Source organism: Lepisosteus oculatus, unplaced genomic scaffold (genome assembly GCF_040954835.1).
Source record: "Lepisosteus oculatus isolate fLepOcu1 unplaced genomic scaffold, fLepOcu1.hap2 HAP2_SCAFFOLD_639, whole genome shotgun sequence".
Lineage (NCBI taxonomy): Eukaryota > Metazoa > Chordata > Actinopteri > Semionotiformes > Lepisosteidae > Lepisosteus > Lepisosteus oculatus.
The window spans coordinates 22253-37568 of record NW_027168192.1 but is presented as its reverse complement, the minus strand read 5'-3'; the positions used below and the strand labels follow the sequence as shown (position 1 = coordinate 37568).

Below are 15316 nucleotides of genomic sequence, written 5' to 3'. Positions count from 1 at the left end.
CCCCTCCCCGTCTCCGTTCCCGTGCTCCCTCTGTGCACTTTCCCGCGTCTCGACTCTCTGGGCAAGCAGGCCGGCCCCCTTTTCGGCTCCCGTGCGTTTTCCCTCCAAAAAACTTAGTTTTTTCAGCCTTTTCCCAGGGAGGCAGGCGTGGCTTTTGTGTGTGTGTGTGTGTGTGTGTATGTGTGTGTGTGTGTGTGTGTGTGTCCCCGTCCTCGCAGGCGGGCCCCTTTCGACAGCCGGGCGGTTTCCCTCCAAAAAACTTAGTATATACACCTTTTCTTCCTTTTTTTCCGGCAGGCGGGCAGGCGCGCGCGTCTGTGTGTGTGTGTGTCCCCGTCCCTCCCGAGAGAGCGCTGCCCCTTGCCTCTGCCCGCAGGTGCCGACGGTCCGCTTTCGCTTGCAGCTCGCTCGGCACAGCTGCTGCTGGTGGGAGGGGCCTAAGCTAAGGAGGCCGGCCGGCTGGCGCCCCCCTGCGGCTGCGGTCGTTGTCGGGCCGTTGACAGGAGATCCAAGAGCAGGGCCCCCGCCCGGGACTGGCGGGCAGGCAGGCGAGCAAGCAGGCAGGCAAGAGAGGGGGAGAGCGGAGTCCGGGCGGCCGGCAGCCGCGTGCGGACCGGGCTCCCGAGGCGTCGGCCTGCGCCGCTGCGCGCCAGCCGGACGCCCGCGCGCCCGCCCAAGGCCGGCGTCGGGCATCGCTTCTCGGCCTTTTGGCTAAGATCAAGTGTAGTATCTGTTCTTATCAGTTTAATATCTGATACGTCCCCCATCGGGGGACCACATATTAAACGGATTTTTGGAACAGGGAGCTGGATCAGGAGCTTGCTCCGTCCTCTCCACGCATCGGCCCGGTATTGCAGCGCCTCCGGGAGCGGTGCACCACCTTCTCTCAGCGGTGAAAAGACAGACGTAGCTAGCAAGCAAGCAAGCAAGCAAGCAAGCGAGGTGGACTGGAGCTCCTTCTTCTCGGGTCTCGTCTCTCGTCCATCTGTGTGTCTCTCTCTCCCCCTCCCCCTCCCCGTCTCCGTTCCCGTGCTCCCTCTGTGCACTTTCCCGCGTCTCGACTCTCTGGGCAAGCAGGCCGGCCCCCTTTTCGGCTCCCGTGCGTTTTCCCTCCAAAAAACTTAGTTTTTTCAGCCTTTTCCCAGGGAGGCAGGCGTGGCTTTTGTGTGTGTGTGTGTGTGTGTATGTGTGTGTGTGTGTGTGTGTGTGTGTCCCCGTCCTCGCAGGCGGGCCCCTTTCGACAGCCGGGCGGTTTCCCTCCAAAAAACTTAGTATATACACCTTTTCTTCCTTTTTTTCCGGCAGGCGGGCAGGCGCGCGCGTCTGTGTGTGTGTGTGTCCCCGTCCCTCCCGAGAGAGCGCTGCCCCTTGCCTCTGCCCGCAGGTGCCGACGGTCCGCTTTCGCTTGCAGCTCGCTCGGCACAGCTGCTGCTGGTGGGAGGGGCCTAAGCTAAGGAGGCCGGCCGGCTGGCGCCCCCCTGCGGCTGCGGTCGTTGTCGGGCCGTTGACAGGAGATCCAAGAGCAGGGCCCCCGCCCGGGACTGGCGGGCAGGCAGGCGAGCAAGCAGGCAGGCAAGAGAGGGGGAGAGCGGAGTCCGGGCGGCCGGCAGCCGCGTGCGGACCGGGCTCCCGAGGCGTCGGCCTGCGCCGCTGCGCGCCAGCCGGACGCCCGCGCGCCCGCCCAAGGCCGGCGTCGGGCATCGCTTCTCGGCCTTTTGGCTAAGATCAAGTGTAGTATCTGTTCTTATCAGTTTAATATCTGATACGTCCCCCATCGGGGGACCACATATTAAACGGATTTTTGGAACAGGGAGCTGGATCAGGAGCTTGCTCCGTCCTCTCCACGCATCGGCCCGGTATTGCAGCGCCTCCGGGAGCGGTGCACCACCTTCTCTCAGCGGTGAAAAGACAGACGTAGCTAGCAAGCAAGCAAGCAAGCAAGCAAGCGAGGTGGACTGGAGCTCCTTCTTCTCGGGTCTCGTCTCTCGTCCATCTGTGTGTCTCTCTCTCCCCCTCCCCCTCCCCGTCTCCGTTCCCGTGCTCCCTCTGTGCACTTTCCCGCGTCTCGACTCTCTGGGCAAGCAGGCCGGCCCCCTTTTCGGCTCCCGTGCGTTTTCCCTCCAAAAAACTTAGTTTTTTCAGCCTTTTCCCAGGGAGGCAGGCGTGGCTTTTGTGTGTGTGTGTGTGTGTGTGTATGTGTGTGTGTGTGTGTGTGTGTGTGTCCCCGTCCTCGCAGGCGGGCCCCTTTCGACAGCCGGGCGGTTTCCCTCCAAAAAACTTAGTATATACACCTTTTCTTCCTTTTTTTCCGGCAGGCGGGCAGGCGCGCGCGTCTGTGTGTGTGTGTGTCCCCGTCCCTCCCGAGAGAGCGCTGCCCCTTGCCTCTGCCCGCAGGTGCCGACGGTCCGCTTTCGCTTGCAGCTCGCTCGGCACAGCTGCTGCTGGTGGGAGGGGCCTAAGCTAAGGAGGCCGGCCGGCTGGCGCCCCCCTGCGGCTGCGGTCGTTGTCGGGCCGTTGACAGGAGATCCAAGAGCAGGGCCCCCGCCCGGGACTGGCGGGCAGGCAGGCGAGCAAGCAGGCAGGCAAGAGAGGGGGAGAGCGGAGTCCGGGCGGCCGGCAGCCGCGTGCGGACCGGGCTCCCGAGGCGTCGGCCTGCGCCGCTGCGCGCCAGCCGGACGCCCGCGCGCCCGCCCAAGGCCGGCGTCGGGCATCGCTTCTCGGCCTTTTGGCTAAGATCAAGTGTAGTATCTGTTCTTATCAGTTTAATATCTGATACGTCCCCCATCGGGGGACCACATATTAAACGGATTTTTGGAACAGGGAGCTGGATCAGGAGCTTGCTCCGTCCTCTCCACGCATCGGCCCGGTATTGCAGCGCCTCCGGGAGCGGTGCACCACCTTCTCTCAGCGGTGAAAAGACAGACGTAGCTAGCAAGCAAGCAAGCAAGCAAGCAAGCGAGGTGGACTGGAGCTCCTTCTTCTCGGGTCTCGTCTCTCGTCCATCTGTGTGTCTCTCTCTCCCCCTCCCCCTCCCCGTCTCCGTTCCCGTGCTCCCTCTGTGCACTTTCCCGCGTCTCGACTCTCTGGGCAAGCAGGCCGGCCCCCTTTTCGGCTCCCGTGCGTTTTCCCTCCAAAAAACTTAGTTTTTTCAGCCTTTTCCCAGGGAGGCAGGCGTGGCTTTTGTGTGTGTGTGTGTGTGTGTGTGTGTATGTGTGTGTGTGTGTGTGTGTGTCCCCGTCCTCGCAGGCGGGCCCCTTTCGACAGCCGGGCGGTTTCCCTCCAAAAAACTTAGTATATACACCTTTTCTTCCTTTTTTTCCGGCAGGCGGGCAGGCGCGCGCGTCTGTGTGTGTGTGTGTCCCCGTCCCTCCCGAGAGAGCGCTGCCCCTTGCCTCTGCCCGCAGGTGCCGACGGTCCGCTTTCGCTTGCAGCTCGCTCGGCACAGCTGCTGCTGGTGGGAGGGGCCTAAGCTAAGGAGGCCGGCCGGCTGGCGCCCCCCTGCGGCTGCGGTCGTTGTCGGGCCGTTGACAGGAGATCCAAGAGCAGGGCCCCCGCCCGGGACTGGCGGGCAGGCAGGCGAGCAAGCAGGCAGGCAAGAGAGGGGGAGAGCGGAGTCCGGGCGGCCGGCAGCCGCGTGCGGACCGGGCTCCCGAGGCGTCGGCCTGCGCCGCTGCGCGCCAGCCGGACGCCCGCGCGCCCGCCCAAGGCCGGCGTCGGGCATCGCTTCTCGGCCTTTTGGCTAAGATCAAGTGTAGTATCTGTTCTTATCAGTTTAATATCTGATACGTCCCCCATCGGGGGACCACATATTAAACGGATTTTTGGAACAGGGAGCTGGATCAGGAGCTTGCTCCGTCCTCTCCACGCATCGGCCCGGTATTGCAGCGCCTCCGGGAGCGGTGCACCACCTTCTCTCAGCGGTGAAAAGACAGACGTAGCTAGCAAGCAAGCAAGCAAGCAAGCAAGCGAGGTGGACTGGAGCTCCTTCTTCTCGGGTCTCGTCTCTCGTCCATCTGTGTGTCTCTCTCTCCCCCTCCCCCTCCCCGTCTCCGTTCCCGTGCTCCCTCTGTGCACTTTCCCGCGTCTCGACTCTCTGGGCAAGCAGGCCGGCCCCCTTTTCGGCTCCCGTGCGTTTTCCCTCCAAAAAACTTAGTTTTTTCAGCCTTTTCCCAGGGAGGCAGGCGTGGCTTTTGTGTGTGTGTGTGTGTGTGTGTGTATGTGTGTGTGTGTGTGTGTCCCCGTCCTCGCAGGCGGGCCCCTTTCGACAGCCGGGCGGTTTCCCTCCAAAAAACTTAGTATATACACCTTTTCTTCCTTTTTTTCCGGCAGGCGGGCAGGCGCGCGCGTCTGTGTGTGTGTGTGTCCCCGTCCCTCCCGAGAGAGCGCTGCCCCTTGCCTCTGCCCGCAGGTGCCGACGGTCCGCTTTCGCTTGCAGCTCGCTCGGCACAGCTGCTGCTGGTGGGAGGGGCCTAAGCTAAGGAGGCCGGCCGGCTGGCGCCCCCCTGCGGCTGCGGTCGTTGTCGGGCCGTTGACAGGAGATCCAAGAGCAGGGCCCCCGCCCGGGACTGGCGGGCAGGCAGGCGAGCAAGCAGGCAGGCAAGAGAGGGGGAGAGCGGAGTCCGGGCGGCCGGCAGCCGCGTGCGGACCGGGCTCCCGAGGCGTCGGCCTGCGCCGCTGCGCGCCAGCCGGACGCCCGCGCGCCCGCCCAAGGCCGGCGTCGGGCATCGCTTCTCGGCCTTTTGGCTAAGATCAAGTGTAGTATCTGTTCTTATCAGTTTAATATCTGATACGTCCCCCATCGGGGGACCACATATTAAACGGATTTTTGGAACAGGGAGCTGGATCAGGAGCTTGCTCCGTCCTCTCCACGCATCGGCCCGGTATTGCAGCGCCTCCGGGAGCGGTGCACCACCTTCTCTCAGCGGTGAAAAGACAGACGTAGCTAGCAAGCAAGCAAGCAAGCAAGCAAGCGAGGTGGACTGGAGCTCCTTCTTCTCGGGTCTCGTCTCTCGTCCATCTGTGTGTCTCTCTCTCCCCCTCCCCCTCCCCGTCTCCGTTCCCGTGCTCCCTCTGTGCACTTTCCCGCGTCTCGACTCTCTGGGCAAGCAGGCCGGCCCCCTTTTCGGCTCCCGTGCGTTTTCCCTCCAAAAAACTTAGTTTTTTCAGCCTTTTCCCAGGGAGGCAGGCGTGGCTTGTGTGTGTGTGTGTGTGTGTGTGTGTATGTGTGTGTGTGTGTGTGTGTGTCCCCGTCCTCGCAGGCGGGCCCCTTTCGACAGCCGGGCGGTTTCCCTCCAAAAAACTTAGTATATACACCTTTTCTTCCTTTTTTTCCGGCAGGCGGGCAGGCGCGCGCGTCTGTGTGTGTGTGTGTCCCCGTCCCTCCCGAGAGAGCGCTGCCCCTTGCCTCTGCCCGCAGGTGCCGACGGTCCGCTTTCGCTTGCAGCTCGCTCGGCACAGCTGCTGCTGGTGGGAGGGGCCTAAGCTAAGGAGGCCGGCCGGCTGGCGCCCCCCTGCGGCTGCGGTCGTTGTCGGGCCGTTGACAGGAGATCCAAGAGCAGGGCCCCCGCCCGGGACTGGCGGGCAGGCAGGCGAGCAAGCAGGCAGGCAAGAGAGGGGGAGAGCGGAGTCCGGGCGGCCGGCAGCCGCGTGCGGACCGGGCTCCCGAGGCGTCGGCCTGCGCCGCTGCGCGCCAGCCGGACGCCCGCGCGCCCGCCCAAGGCCGGCGTCGGGCATCGCTTCTCGGCCTTTTGGCTAAGATCAAGTGTAGTATCTGTTCTTATCAGTTTAATATCTGATACGTCCCCCATCGGGGGACCACATATTAAACGGATTTTTGGAACAGGGAGCTGGATCAGGAGCTTGCTCCGTCCTCTCCACGCATCGGCCCGGTATTGCAGCGCCTCCGGGAGCGGTGCACCACCTTCTCTCAGCGGTGAAAAGACAGACGTAGCTAGCAAGCAAGCAAGCAAGCAAGCAAGCGAGGTGGACTGGAGCTCCTTCTTCTCGGGTCTCGTCTCTCGTCCATCTGTGTGTCTCTCTCTCCCCCTCCCCCTCCCCGTCTCCGTTCCCGTGCTCCCTCTGTGCACTTTCCCGCGTCTCGACTCTCTGGGCAAGCAGGCCGGCCCCCTTTTCGGCTCCCGTGCGTTTTCCCTCCAAAAAACTTAGTTTTTTCAGCCTTTTCCCAGGGAGGCAGGCGTGGCTTTTGTGTGTGTGTGTGTGTGTGTGTATGTGTGTGTGTGTGTGTCCCCGTCCTCGCAGGCGGGCCCCTTTCGACAGCCGGGCGGTTTCCCTCCAAAAAACTTAGTATATACACCTTTTCTTCCTTTTTTTCCGGCAGGCGGGCAGGCGCGCGCGTCTGTGTGTGTGTGTGTCCCCGTCCCTCCCGAGAGAGCGCTGCCCCTTGCCTCTGCCCGCAGGTGCCGACGGTCCGCTTTCGCTTGCAGCTCGCTCGGCACAGCTGCTGCTGGTGGGAGGGGCCTAAGCTAAGGAGGCCGGCCGGCTGGCGCCCCCCTGCGGCTGCGGTCGTTGTCGGGCCGTTGACAGGAGATCCAAGAGCAGGGCCCCCGCCCGGGACTGGCGGGCAGGCAGGCGAGCAAGCAGGCAGGCAAGAGAGGGGGAGAGCGGAGTCCGGGCGGCCGGCAGCCGCGTGCGGACCGGGCTCCCGAGGCGTCGGCCTGCGCCGCTGCGCGCCAGCCGGACGCCCGCGCGCCCGCCCAAGGCCGGCGTCGGGCATCGCTTCTCGGCCTTTTGGCTAAGATCAAGTGTAGTATCTGTTCTTATCAGTTTAATATCTGATACGTCCCCCATCGGGGGACCACATATTAAACGGATTTTTGGAACAGGGAGCTGGATCAGGAGCTTGCTCCGTCCTCTCCACGCATCGGCCCGGTATTGCAGCGCCTCCGGGAGCGGTGCACCACCTTCTCTCAGCGGTGAAAAGACAGACGTAGCTAGCAAGCAAGCAAGCAAGCAAGCAAGCGAGGTGGACTGGAGCTCCTTCTTCTCGGGTCTCGTCTCTCGTCCATCTGTGTGTCTCTCTCTCCCCCTCCCCCTCCCCGTCTCCGTTCCCGTGCTCCCTCTGTGCACTTTCCCGCGTCTCGACTCTCTGGGCAAGCAGGCCGGCCCCCTTTTCGGCTCCCGTGCGTTTTCCCTCCAAAAAACTTAGTTTTTTCAGCCTTTTCCCAGGGAGGCAGGCGTGGCTTTTGTGTGTGTGTGTGTGTGTGTGTATGTGTGTGTGTGTGTGTGTGTGTGTCCCCGTCCTCGCAGGCGGGCCCCTTTCGACAGCCGGGCGGTTTCCCTCCAAAAAACTTAGTATATACACCTTTTCTTCCTTTTTTTCCGGCAGGCGGGCAGGCGCGCGCGTCTGTGTGTGTGTGTGTCCCCGTCCCTCCCGAGAGAGCGCTGCCCCTTGCCTCTGCCCGCAGGTGCCGACGGTCCGCTTTCGCTTGCAGCTCGCTCGGCACAGCTGCTGCTGGTGGGAGGGGCCTAAGCTAAGGAGGCCGGCCGGCTGGCGCCCCCCTGCGGCTGCGGTCGTTGTCGGGCCGTTGACAGGAGATCCAAGAGCAGGGCCCCCGCCCGGGACTGGCGGGCAGGCAGGCGAGCAAGCAGGCAGGCAAGAGAGGGGGAGAGCGGAGTCCGGGCGGCCGGCAGCCGCGTGCGGACCGGGCTCCCGAGGCGTCGGCCTGCGCCGCTGCGCGCCAGCCGGACGCCCGCGCGCCCGCCCAAGGCCGGCGTCGGGCATCGCTTCTCGGCCTTTTGGCTAAGATCAAGTGTAGTATCTGTTCTTATCAGTTTAATATCTGATACGTCCCCCATCGGGGGACCACATATTAAACGGATTTTTGGAACAGGGAGCTGGATCAGGAGCTTGCTCCGTCCTCTCCACGCATCGGCCCGGTATTGCAGCGCCTCCGGGAGCGGTGCACCACCTTCTCTCAGCGGTGAAAAGACAGACGTAGCTAGCAAGCAAGCAAGCAAGCAAGCAAGCGAGGTGGACTGGAGCTCCTTCTTCTCGGGTCTCGTCTCTCGTCCATCTGTGTGTCTCTCTCTCCCCCTCCCCCTCCCCGTCTCCGTTCCCGTGCTCCCTCTGTGCACTTTCCCGCGTCTCGACTCTCTGGGCAAGCAGGCCGGCCCCCTTTTCGGCTCCCGTGCGTTTTCCCTCCAAAAAACTTAGTTTTTTCAGCCTTTTCCCAGGGAGGCAGGCGTGGCTTTGTGTGTGTGTGTGTGTGTGTGTGTGTATGTGTGTGTGTGTGTGTGTGTGTCCCCGTCCTCGCAGGCGGGCCCCTTTCGACAGCCGGGCGGTTTCCCTCCAAAAAACTTAGTATATACACCTTTTCTTCCTTTTTTTCCGGCAGGCGGGCAGGCGCGCGCGTCTGTGTGTGTGTGTGTCCCCGTCCCTCCCGAGAGAGCGCTGCCCCTTGCCTCTGCCCGCAGGTGCCGACGGTCCGCTTTCGCTTGCAGCTCGCTCGGCACAGCTGCTGCTGGTGGGAGGGGCCTAAGCTAAGGAGGCCGGCCGGCTGGCGCCCCCCTGCGGCTGCGGTCGTTGTCGGGCCGTTGACAGGAGATCCAAGAGCAGGGCCCCCGCCCGGGACTGGCGGGCAGGCAGGCGAGCAAGCAGGCAGGCAAGAGAGGGGGAGAGCGGAGTCCGGGCGGCCGGCAGCCGCGTGCGGACCGGGCTCCCGAGGCGTCGGCCTGCGCCGCTGCGCGCCAGCCGGACGCCCGCGCGCCCGCCCAAGGCCGGCGTCGGGCATCGCTTCTCGGCCTTTTGGCTAAGATCAAGTGTAGTATCTGTTCTTATCAGTTTAATATCTGATACGTCCCCCATCGGGGGACCACATATTAAACGGATTTTTGGAACAGGGAGCTGGATCAGGAGCTTGCTCCGTCCTCTCCACGCATCGGCCCGGTATTGCAGCGCCTCCGGGAGCGGTGCACCACCTTCTCTCAGCGGTGAAAAGACAGACGTAGCTAGCAAGCAAGCAAGCAAGCAAGCAAGCGAGGTGGACTGGAGCTCCTTCTTCTCGGGTCTCGTCTCTCGTCCATCTGTGTGTCTCTCTCTCCCCCTCCCCCTCCCCGTCTCCGTTCCCGTGCTCCCTCTGTGCACTTTCCCGCGTCTCGACTCTCTGGGCAAGCAGGCCGGCCCCCTTTTCGGCTCCCGTGCGTTTTCCCTCCAAAAAACTTAGTTTTTTCAGCCTTTTCCCAGGGAGGCAGGCGTGGCTTTTGTGTGTGTGTGTGTGTGTGTGTGTATGTGTGTGTGTGTGTGTGTGTGTCCCCGTCCTCGCAGGCGGGCCCCTTTCGACAGCCGGGCGGTTTCCCTCCAAAAAACTTAGTATATACACCTTTTCTTCCTTTTTTTCCGGCAGGCGGGCAGGCGCGCGCGTCTGTGTGTGTGTGTGTCCCCGTCCCTCCCGAGAGAGCGCTGCCCCTTGCCTCTGCCCGCAGGTGCCGACGGTCCGCTTTCGCTTGCAGCTCGCTCGGCACAGCTGCTGCTGGTGGGAGGGGCCTAAGCTAAGGAGGCCGGCCGGCTGGCGCCCCCCTGCGGCTGCGGTCGTTGTCGGGCCGTTGACAGGAGATCCAAGAGCAGGGCCCCCGCCCGGGACTGGCGGGCAGGCAGGCGAGCAAGCAGGCAGGCAAGAGAGGGGGAGAGCGGAGTCCGGGCGGCCGGCAGCCGCGTGCGGACCGGGCTCCCGAGGCGTCGGCCTGCGCCGCTGCGCGCCAGCCGGACGCCCGCGCGCCCGCCCAAGGCCGGCGTCGGGCATCGCTTCTCGGCCTTTTGGCTAAGATCAAGTGTAGTATCTGTTCTTATCAGTTTAATATCTGATACGTCCCCCATCGGGGGACCACATATTAAACGGATTTTTGGAACAGGGAGCTGGATCAGGAGCTTGCTCCGTCCTCTCCACGCATCGGCCCGGTATTGCAGCGCCTCCGGGAGCGGTGCACCACCTTCTCTCAGCGGTGAAAAGACAGACGTAGCTAGCAAGCAAGCAAGCAAGCAAGCAAGCGAGGTGGACTGGAGCTCCTTCTTCTCGGGTCTCGTCTCTCGTCCATCTGTGTGTCTCTCTCTCCCCCTCCCCCTCCCCGTCTCCGTTCCCGTGCTCCCTCTGTGCACTTTCCCGCGTCTCGACTCTCTGGGCAAGCAGGCCGGCCCCCTTTTCGGCTCCCGTGCGTTTTCCCTCCAAAAAACTTAGTTTTTTCAGCCTTTTCCCAGGGAGGCAGGCGTGGCTTGTGTGTGTGTGTGTGTGTGTGTGTGTATGTGTGTGTGTGTGTGTGTGTGTCCCCGTCCTCGCAGGCGGGCCCCTTTCGACAGCCGGGCGGTTTCCCTCCAAAAAACTTAGTATATACACCTTTTCTTCCTTTTTTTCCGGCAGGCGGGCAGGCGCGCGCGTCTGTGTGTGTGTGTGTCCCCGTCCCTCCCGAGAGAGCGCTGCCCCTTGCCTCTGCCCGCAGGTGCCGACGGTCCGCTTTCGCTTGCAGCTCGCTCGGCACAGCTGCTGCTGGTGGGAGGGGCCTAAGCTAAGGAGGCCGGCCGGCTGGCGCCCCCCTGCGGCTGCGGTCGTTGTCGGGCCGTTGACAGGAGATCCAAGAGCAGGGCCCCCGCCCGGGACTGGCGGGCAGGCAGGCGAGCAAGCAGGCAGGCAAGAGAGGGGGAGAGCGGAGTCCGGGCGGCCGGCAGCCGCGTGCGGACCGGGCTCCCGAGGCGTCGGCCTGCGCCGCTGCGCGCCAGCCGGACGCCCGCGCGCCCGCCCAAGGCCGGCGTCGGGCATCGCTTCTCGGCCTTTTGGCTAAGATCAAGTGTAGTATCTGTTCTTATCAGTTTAATATCTGATACGTCCCCCATCGGGGGACCACATATTAAACGGATTTTTGGAACAGGGAGCTGGATCAGGAGCTTGCTCCGTCCTCTCCACGCATCGGCCCGGTATTGCAGCGCCTCCGGGAGCGGTGCACCACCTTCTCTCAGCGGTGAAAAGACAGACGTAGCTAGCAAGCAAGCAAGCAAGCAAGCAAGCGAGGTGGACTGGAGCTCCTTCTTCTCGGGTCTCGTCTCTCGTCCATCTGTGTGTCTCTCTCTCCCCCTCCCCCTCCCCGTCTCCGTTCCCGTGCTCCCTCTGTGCACTTTCCCGCGTCTCGACTCTCTGGGCAAGCAGGCCGGCCCCCTTTTCGGCTCCCGTGCGTTTTCCCTCCAAAAAACTTAGTTTTTTCAGCCTTTTCCCAGGGAGGCAGGCGTGGCTTTTGTGTGTGTGTGTGTGTGTGTGTGTGTATGTGTGTGTGTGTGTGTGTGTGTCCCCGTCCTCGCAGGCGGGCCCCTTTCGACAGCCGGGCGGTTTCCCTCCAAAAAACTTAGTATATACACCTTTTCTTCCTTTTTTTCCGGCAGGCGGGCAGGCGCGCGCGTCTGTGTGTGTGTGTGTCCCCGTCCCTCCCGAGAGAGCGCTGCCCCTTGCCTCTGCCCGCAGGTGCCGACGGTCCGCTTTCGCTTGCAGCTCGCTCGGCACAGCTGCTGCTGGTGGGAGGGGCCTAAGCTAAGGAGGCCGGCCGGCTGGCGCCCCCCTGCGGCTGCGGTCGTTGTCGGGCCGTTGACAGGAGATCCAAGAGCAGGGCCCCCGCCCGGGACTGGCGGGCAGGCAGGCGAGCAAGCAGGCAGGCAAGAGAGGGGGAGAGCGGAGTCCGGGCGGCCGGCAGCCGCGTGCGGACCGGGCTCCCGAGGCGTCGGCCTGCGCCGCTGCGCGCCAGCCGGACGCCCGCGCGCCCGCCCAAGGCCGGCGTCGGGCATCGCTTCTCGGCCTTTTGGCTAAGATCAAGTGTAGTATCTGTTCTTATCAGTTTAATATCTGATACGTCCCCCATCGGGGGACCACATATTAAACGGATTTTTGGAACAGGGAGCTGGATCAGGAGCTTGCTCCGTCCTCTCCACGCATCGGCCCGGTATTGCAGCGCCTCCGGGAGCGGTGCACCACCTTCTCTCAGCGGTGAAAAGACAGACGTAGCTAGCAAGCAAGCAAGCAAGCAAGCAAGCGAGGTGGACTGGAGCTCCTTCTTCTCGGGTCTCGTCTCTCGTCCATCTGTGTGTCTCTCTCTCCCCCTCCCCCTCCCCGTCTCCGTTCCCGTGCTCCCTCTGTGCACTTTCCCGCGTCTCGACTCTCTGGGCAAGCAGGCCGGCCCCCTTTTCGGCTCCCGTGCGTTTTCCCTCCAAAAAACTTAGTTTTTTCAGCCTTTTCCCAGGGAGGCAGGCGTGGCTTTTGTGTGTGTGTGTGTGTGTGTGTATGTGTGTGTGTGTGTGTGTGTGTGTGTGTGTCCCCGTCCTCGCAGGCGGGCCCCTTTCGACAGCCGGGCGGTTTCCCTCCAAAAAACTTAGTATATACACCTTTTCTTCCTTTTTTTCCGGCAGGCGGGCAGGCGCGCGCGTCTGTGTGTGTGTGTGTCCCCGTCCCTCCCGAGAGAGCGCTGCCCCTTGCCTCTGCCCGCAGGTGCCGACGGTCCGCTTTCGCTTGCAGCTCGCTCGGCACAGCTGCTGCTGGTGGGAGGGGCCTAAGCTAAGGAGGCCGGCCGGCTGGCGCCCCCCTGCGGCTGCGGTCGTTGTCGGGCCGTTGACAGGAGATCCAAGAGCAGGGCCCCCGCCCGGGACTGGCGGGCAGGCAGGCGAGCAAGCAGGCAGGCAAGAGAGGGGGAGAGCGGAGTCCGGGCGGCCGGCAGCCGCGTGCGGACCGGGCTCCCGAGGCGTCGGCCTGCGCCGCTGCGCGCCAGCCGGACGCCCGCGCGCCCGCCCAAGGCCGGCGTCGGGCATCGCTTCTCGGCCTTTTGGCTAAGATCAAGTGTAGTATCTGTTCTTATCAGTTTAATATCTGATACGTCCCCCCGGGGGACCACATATTAAACGGATTTTTGGAACAGGGAGCTGGATCAGGAGCTTGCTCCGTCCTCTCCACGCATCGGCCCGGTATTGCAGCGCCTCCGGGAGCGGTGCACCACCTTCTCTCAGCGGTGAAAAGACAGACGTAGCTAGCAAGCAAGCAAGCAAGCAAGCAAGCGAGGTGGACTGGAGCTCCTTCTTCTCGGGTCTCGTCTCTCGTCCATCTGTGTGTCTCTCTCTCCCCCTCCCCCTCCCCGTCTCCGTTCCCGTGCTCCCTCTGTGCACTTTCCCGCGTCTCGACTCTCTGGGCAAGCAGGCCGGCCCCCTTTTCGGCTCCCGTGCGTTTTCCCTCCAAAAAACTTAGTTTTTTCAGCCTTTTCCCAGGGAGGCAGGCGTGGCTTTTGTGTGTGTGTGTGTGTGTGTGTGTATGTGTGTGTGTGTGTGTGTGTGTCCCCGTCCTCGCAGGCGGGCCCCTTTCGACAGCCGGGCGGTTTCCCTCCAAAAAACTTAGTATATACACCTTTTCTTCCTTTTTTTCCGGCAGGCGGGCAGGCGCGCGCGTCTGTGTGTGTGTGTGTCCCCGTCCCTCCCGAGAGAGCGCTGCCCCTTGCCTCTGCCCGCAGGTGCCGACGGTCCGCTTTCGCTTGCAGCTCGCTCGGCACAGCTGCTGCTGGTGGGAGGGGCCTAAGCTAAGGAGGCCGGCCGGCTGGCGCCCCCCTGCGGCTGCGGTCGTTGTCGGGCCGTTGACAGGAGATCCAAGAGCAGGGCCCCCGCCCGGGACTGGCGGGCAGGCAGGCGAGCAAGCAGGCAGGCAAGAGAGGGGGAGAGCGGAGTCCGGGCGGCCGGCAGCCGCGTGCGGACCGGGCTCCCGAGGCGTCGGCCTGCGCCGCTGCGCGCCAGCCGGACGCCCGCGCGCCCGCCCAAGGCCGGCGTCGGGCATCGCTTCTCGGCCTTTTGGCTAAGATCAAGTGTAGTATCTGTTCTTATCAGTTTAATATCTGATACGTCCCCCATCGGGGGACCACATATTAAACGGATTTTTGGAACAGGGAGCTGGATCAGGAGCTTGCTCCGTCCTCTCCACGCATCGGCCCGGTATTGCAGCGCCTCCGGGAGCGGTGCACCACCTTCTCTCAGCGGTGAAAAGACAGACGTAGCTAGCAAGCAAGCAAGCAAGCAAGCAAGCGAGGTGGACTGGAGCTCCTTCTTCTCGGGTCTCGTCTCTCGTCCATCTGTGTGTCTCTCTCTCCCCCTCCCCCTCCCCGTCTCCGTTCCCGTGCTCCCTCTGTGCACTTTCCCGCGTCTCGACTCTCTGGGCAAGCAGGCCGGCCCCCTTTTCGGCTCCCGTGCGTTTTCCCTCCAAAAAACTTAGTTTTTTCAGCCTTTTCCCAGGGAGGCAGGCGTGGCTTTTGTGTGTGTGTGTGTGTGTGTGTATGTGTGTGTGTGTGTGTGTGTGTGTCCCCGTCCTCGCAGGCGGGCCCCTTTCGACAGCCGGGCGGTTTCCCTCCAAAAAACTTAGTATATACACCTTTTCTTCCTTTTTTTCCGGCAGGCGGGCAGGCGCGCGCGTCTGTGTGTGTGTGTGTCCCCGTCCCTCCCGAGAGAGCGCTGCCCCTTGCCTCTGCCCGCAGGTGCCGACGGTCCGCTTTCGCTTGCAGCTCGCTCGGCACAGCTGCTGCTGGTGGGAGGGGCCTAAGCTAAGGAGGCCGGCCGGCTGGCGCCCCCCTGCGGCTGCGGTCGTTGTCGGGCCGTTGACAGGAGATCCAAGAGCAGGGCCCCCGCCCGGGACTGGCGGGCAGGCAGGCGAGCAAGCAGGCAGGCAAGAGAGGGGGAGAGCGGAGTCCGGGCGGCCGGCAGCCGCGTGCGGACCGGGCTCCCGAGGCGTCGGCCTGCGCCGCTGCGCGCCAGCCGGACGCCCGCGCGCCCGCCCAAGGCCGGCGTCGGGCATCGCTTCTCGGCCTTTTGGCTAAGATCAAGTGTAGTATCTGTTCTTATCAGTTTAATATCTGATACGTCCCCCATCGGGGGACCACATATTAAACGGATTTTTGGAACAGGGAGCTGGATCAGGAGCTTGCTCCGTCCTCTCCACGCATCGGCCCGGTATTGCAGCGCCTCCGGGAGCGGTGCACCACCTTCTCTCAGCGGTGAAAAGACAGACGTAGCTAGCAAGCAAGCAAGCAAGCAAGCAAGCGAGGTGGACTGGAGCTCCTTCTTCTCGGGTCTCGTCTCTCGTCCATCTGTGTGTCTCTCTCTCCCCCTCCCCCTCCCCGTCTCCGTTCCCGTGCTCCCTCTGTGCACTTTCCCGCGTCTCGACTCTCTGGGCAAGCAGGCCGGCCCCCTTTTCGGCTCCCGTGCGTTTTCCCTCCAAAAAACTTAGTTTTTTCAGCCTTTTCCCAGGGAGGCAGGCGTGGCTTTTGTGTGTGTGTGTGTGTGTGTGTATGTGTGTGTGTGTGTGTG

The 15316-nt window shown here is 63.3% G+C and overlaps 15 non-coding genes across 15 annotated transcripts; all 15 read left to right on the top strand.

Annotated features, from left to right (window-relative positions):
• The first annotated feature begins 691 nt into the window (after nucleotides 1-691).
• On the top strand, nucleotides 692-882 carry LOC138232815 (U2 spliceosomal RNA). Its single transcript, XR_011187263.1, has one exon. It is a non-coding gene; the product is annotated as a U2 spliceosomal RNA (small nuclear RNA).
• Nucleotides 883-1699: 817 nt separating this feature from the next.
• Nucleotides 1700-1890, top strand: LOC138232813 (U2 spliceosomal RNA). Its single transcript, XR_011187261.1, has one exon. It is a non-coding gene; the product is annotated as a U2 spliceosomal RNA (small nuclear RNA).
• An 819-nt stretch (nucleotides 1891-2709) lies between these two features.
• Nucleotides 2710-2900, top strand: LOC138232812 (U2 spliceosomal RNA). The gene has a single exon (XR_011187260.1). It is a non-coding gene; the product is annotated as a U2 spliceosomal RNA (small nuclear RNA).
• Nucleotides 2901-3719: 819 nt separating this feature from the next.
• Nucleotides 3720-3910, top strand: LOC138232811 (U2 spliceosomal RNA). Its single transcript, XR_011187259.1, has one exon. It is a non-coding gene; the product is annotated as a U2 spliceosomal RNA (small nuclear RNA).
• An 813-nt stretch (nucleotides 3911-4723) lies between these two features.
• On the top strand, nucleotides 4724-4914 carry LOC138232810 (U2 spliceosomal RNA). Its single transcript, XR_011187258.1, has one exon. It is a non-coding gene; the product is annotated as a U2 spliceosomal RNA (small nuclear RNA).
• Nucleotides 4915-5731: 817 nt separating this feature from the next.
• Nucleotides 5732-5922, top strand: LOC138232809 (U2 spliceosomal RNA). The gene has a single exon (XR_011187257.1). It is a non-coding gene; the product is annotated as a U2 spliceosomal RNA (small nuclear RNA).
• An 809-nt stretch (nucleotides 5923-6731) lies between these two features.
• On the top strand, nucleotides 6732-6922 carry LOC138232808 (U2 spliceosomal RNA). Its single transcript, XR_011187256.1, has one exon. It is a non-coding gene; the product is annotated as a U2 spliceosomal RNA (small nuclear RNA).
• Nucleotides 6923-7739: 817 nt separating this feature from the next.
• On the top strand, nucleotides 7740-7930 carry LOC138232807 (U2 spliceosomal RNA). Its single transcript, XR_011187255.1, has one exon. It is a non-coding gene; the product is annotated as a U2 spliceosomal RNA (small nuclear RNA).
• An 818-nt stretch (nucleotides 7931-8748) lies between these two features.
• On the top strand, nucleotides 8749-8939 carry LOC138232806 (U2 spliceosomal RNA). Its single transcript, XR_011187254.1, has one exon. It is a non-coding gene; the product is annotated as a U2 spliceosomal RNA (small nuclear RNA).
• An 817-nt stretch (nucleotides 8940-9756) lies between these two features.
• On the top strand, nucleotides 9757-9947 carry LOC138232805 (U2 spliceosomal RNA). The gene has a single exon (XR_011187253.1). It is a non-coding gene; the product is annotated as a U2 spliceosomal RNA (small nuclear RNA).
• An 817-nt stretch (nucleotides 9948-10764) lies between these two features.
• Nucleotides 10765-10955, top strand: LOC138232804 (U2 spliceosomal RNA). The gene has a single exon (XR_011187252.1). It is a non-coding gene; the product is annotated as a U2 spliceosomal RNA (small nuclear RNA).
• Nucleotides 10956-11774: 819 nt separating this feature from the next.
• Nucleotides 11775-11965, top strand: LOC138232802 (U2 spliceosomal RNA). Its single transcript, XR_011187250.1, has one exon. It is a non-coding gene; the product is annotated as a U2 spliceosomal RNA (small nuclear RNA).
• Nucleotides 11966-12788: 823 nt separating this feature from the next.
• LOC138232781 (U2 spliceosomal RNA) lies at nucleotides 12789-12977 on the top strand. Its single transcript, XR_011187229.1, has one exon. It is a non-coding gene; the product is annotated as a U2 spliceosomal RNA (small nuclear RNA).
• An 817-nt stretch (nucleotides 12978-13794) lies between these two features.
• LOC138232801 (U2 spliceosomal RNA) lies at nucleotides 13795-13985 on the top strand. The gene has a single exon (XR_011187249.1). It is a non-coding gene; the product is annotated as a U2 spliceosomal RNA (small nuclear RNA).
• An 817-nt stretch (nucleotides 13986-14802) lies between these two features.
• LOC138232800 (U2 spliceosomal RNA) lies at nucleotides 14803-14993 on the top strand. The gene has a single exon (XR_011187248.1). It is a non-coding gene; the product is annotated as a U2 spliceosomal RNA (small nuclear RNA).
• Nucleotides 14994-15316: the final 323 nt, after the last annotated feature.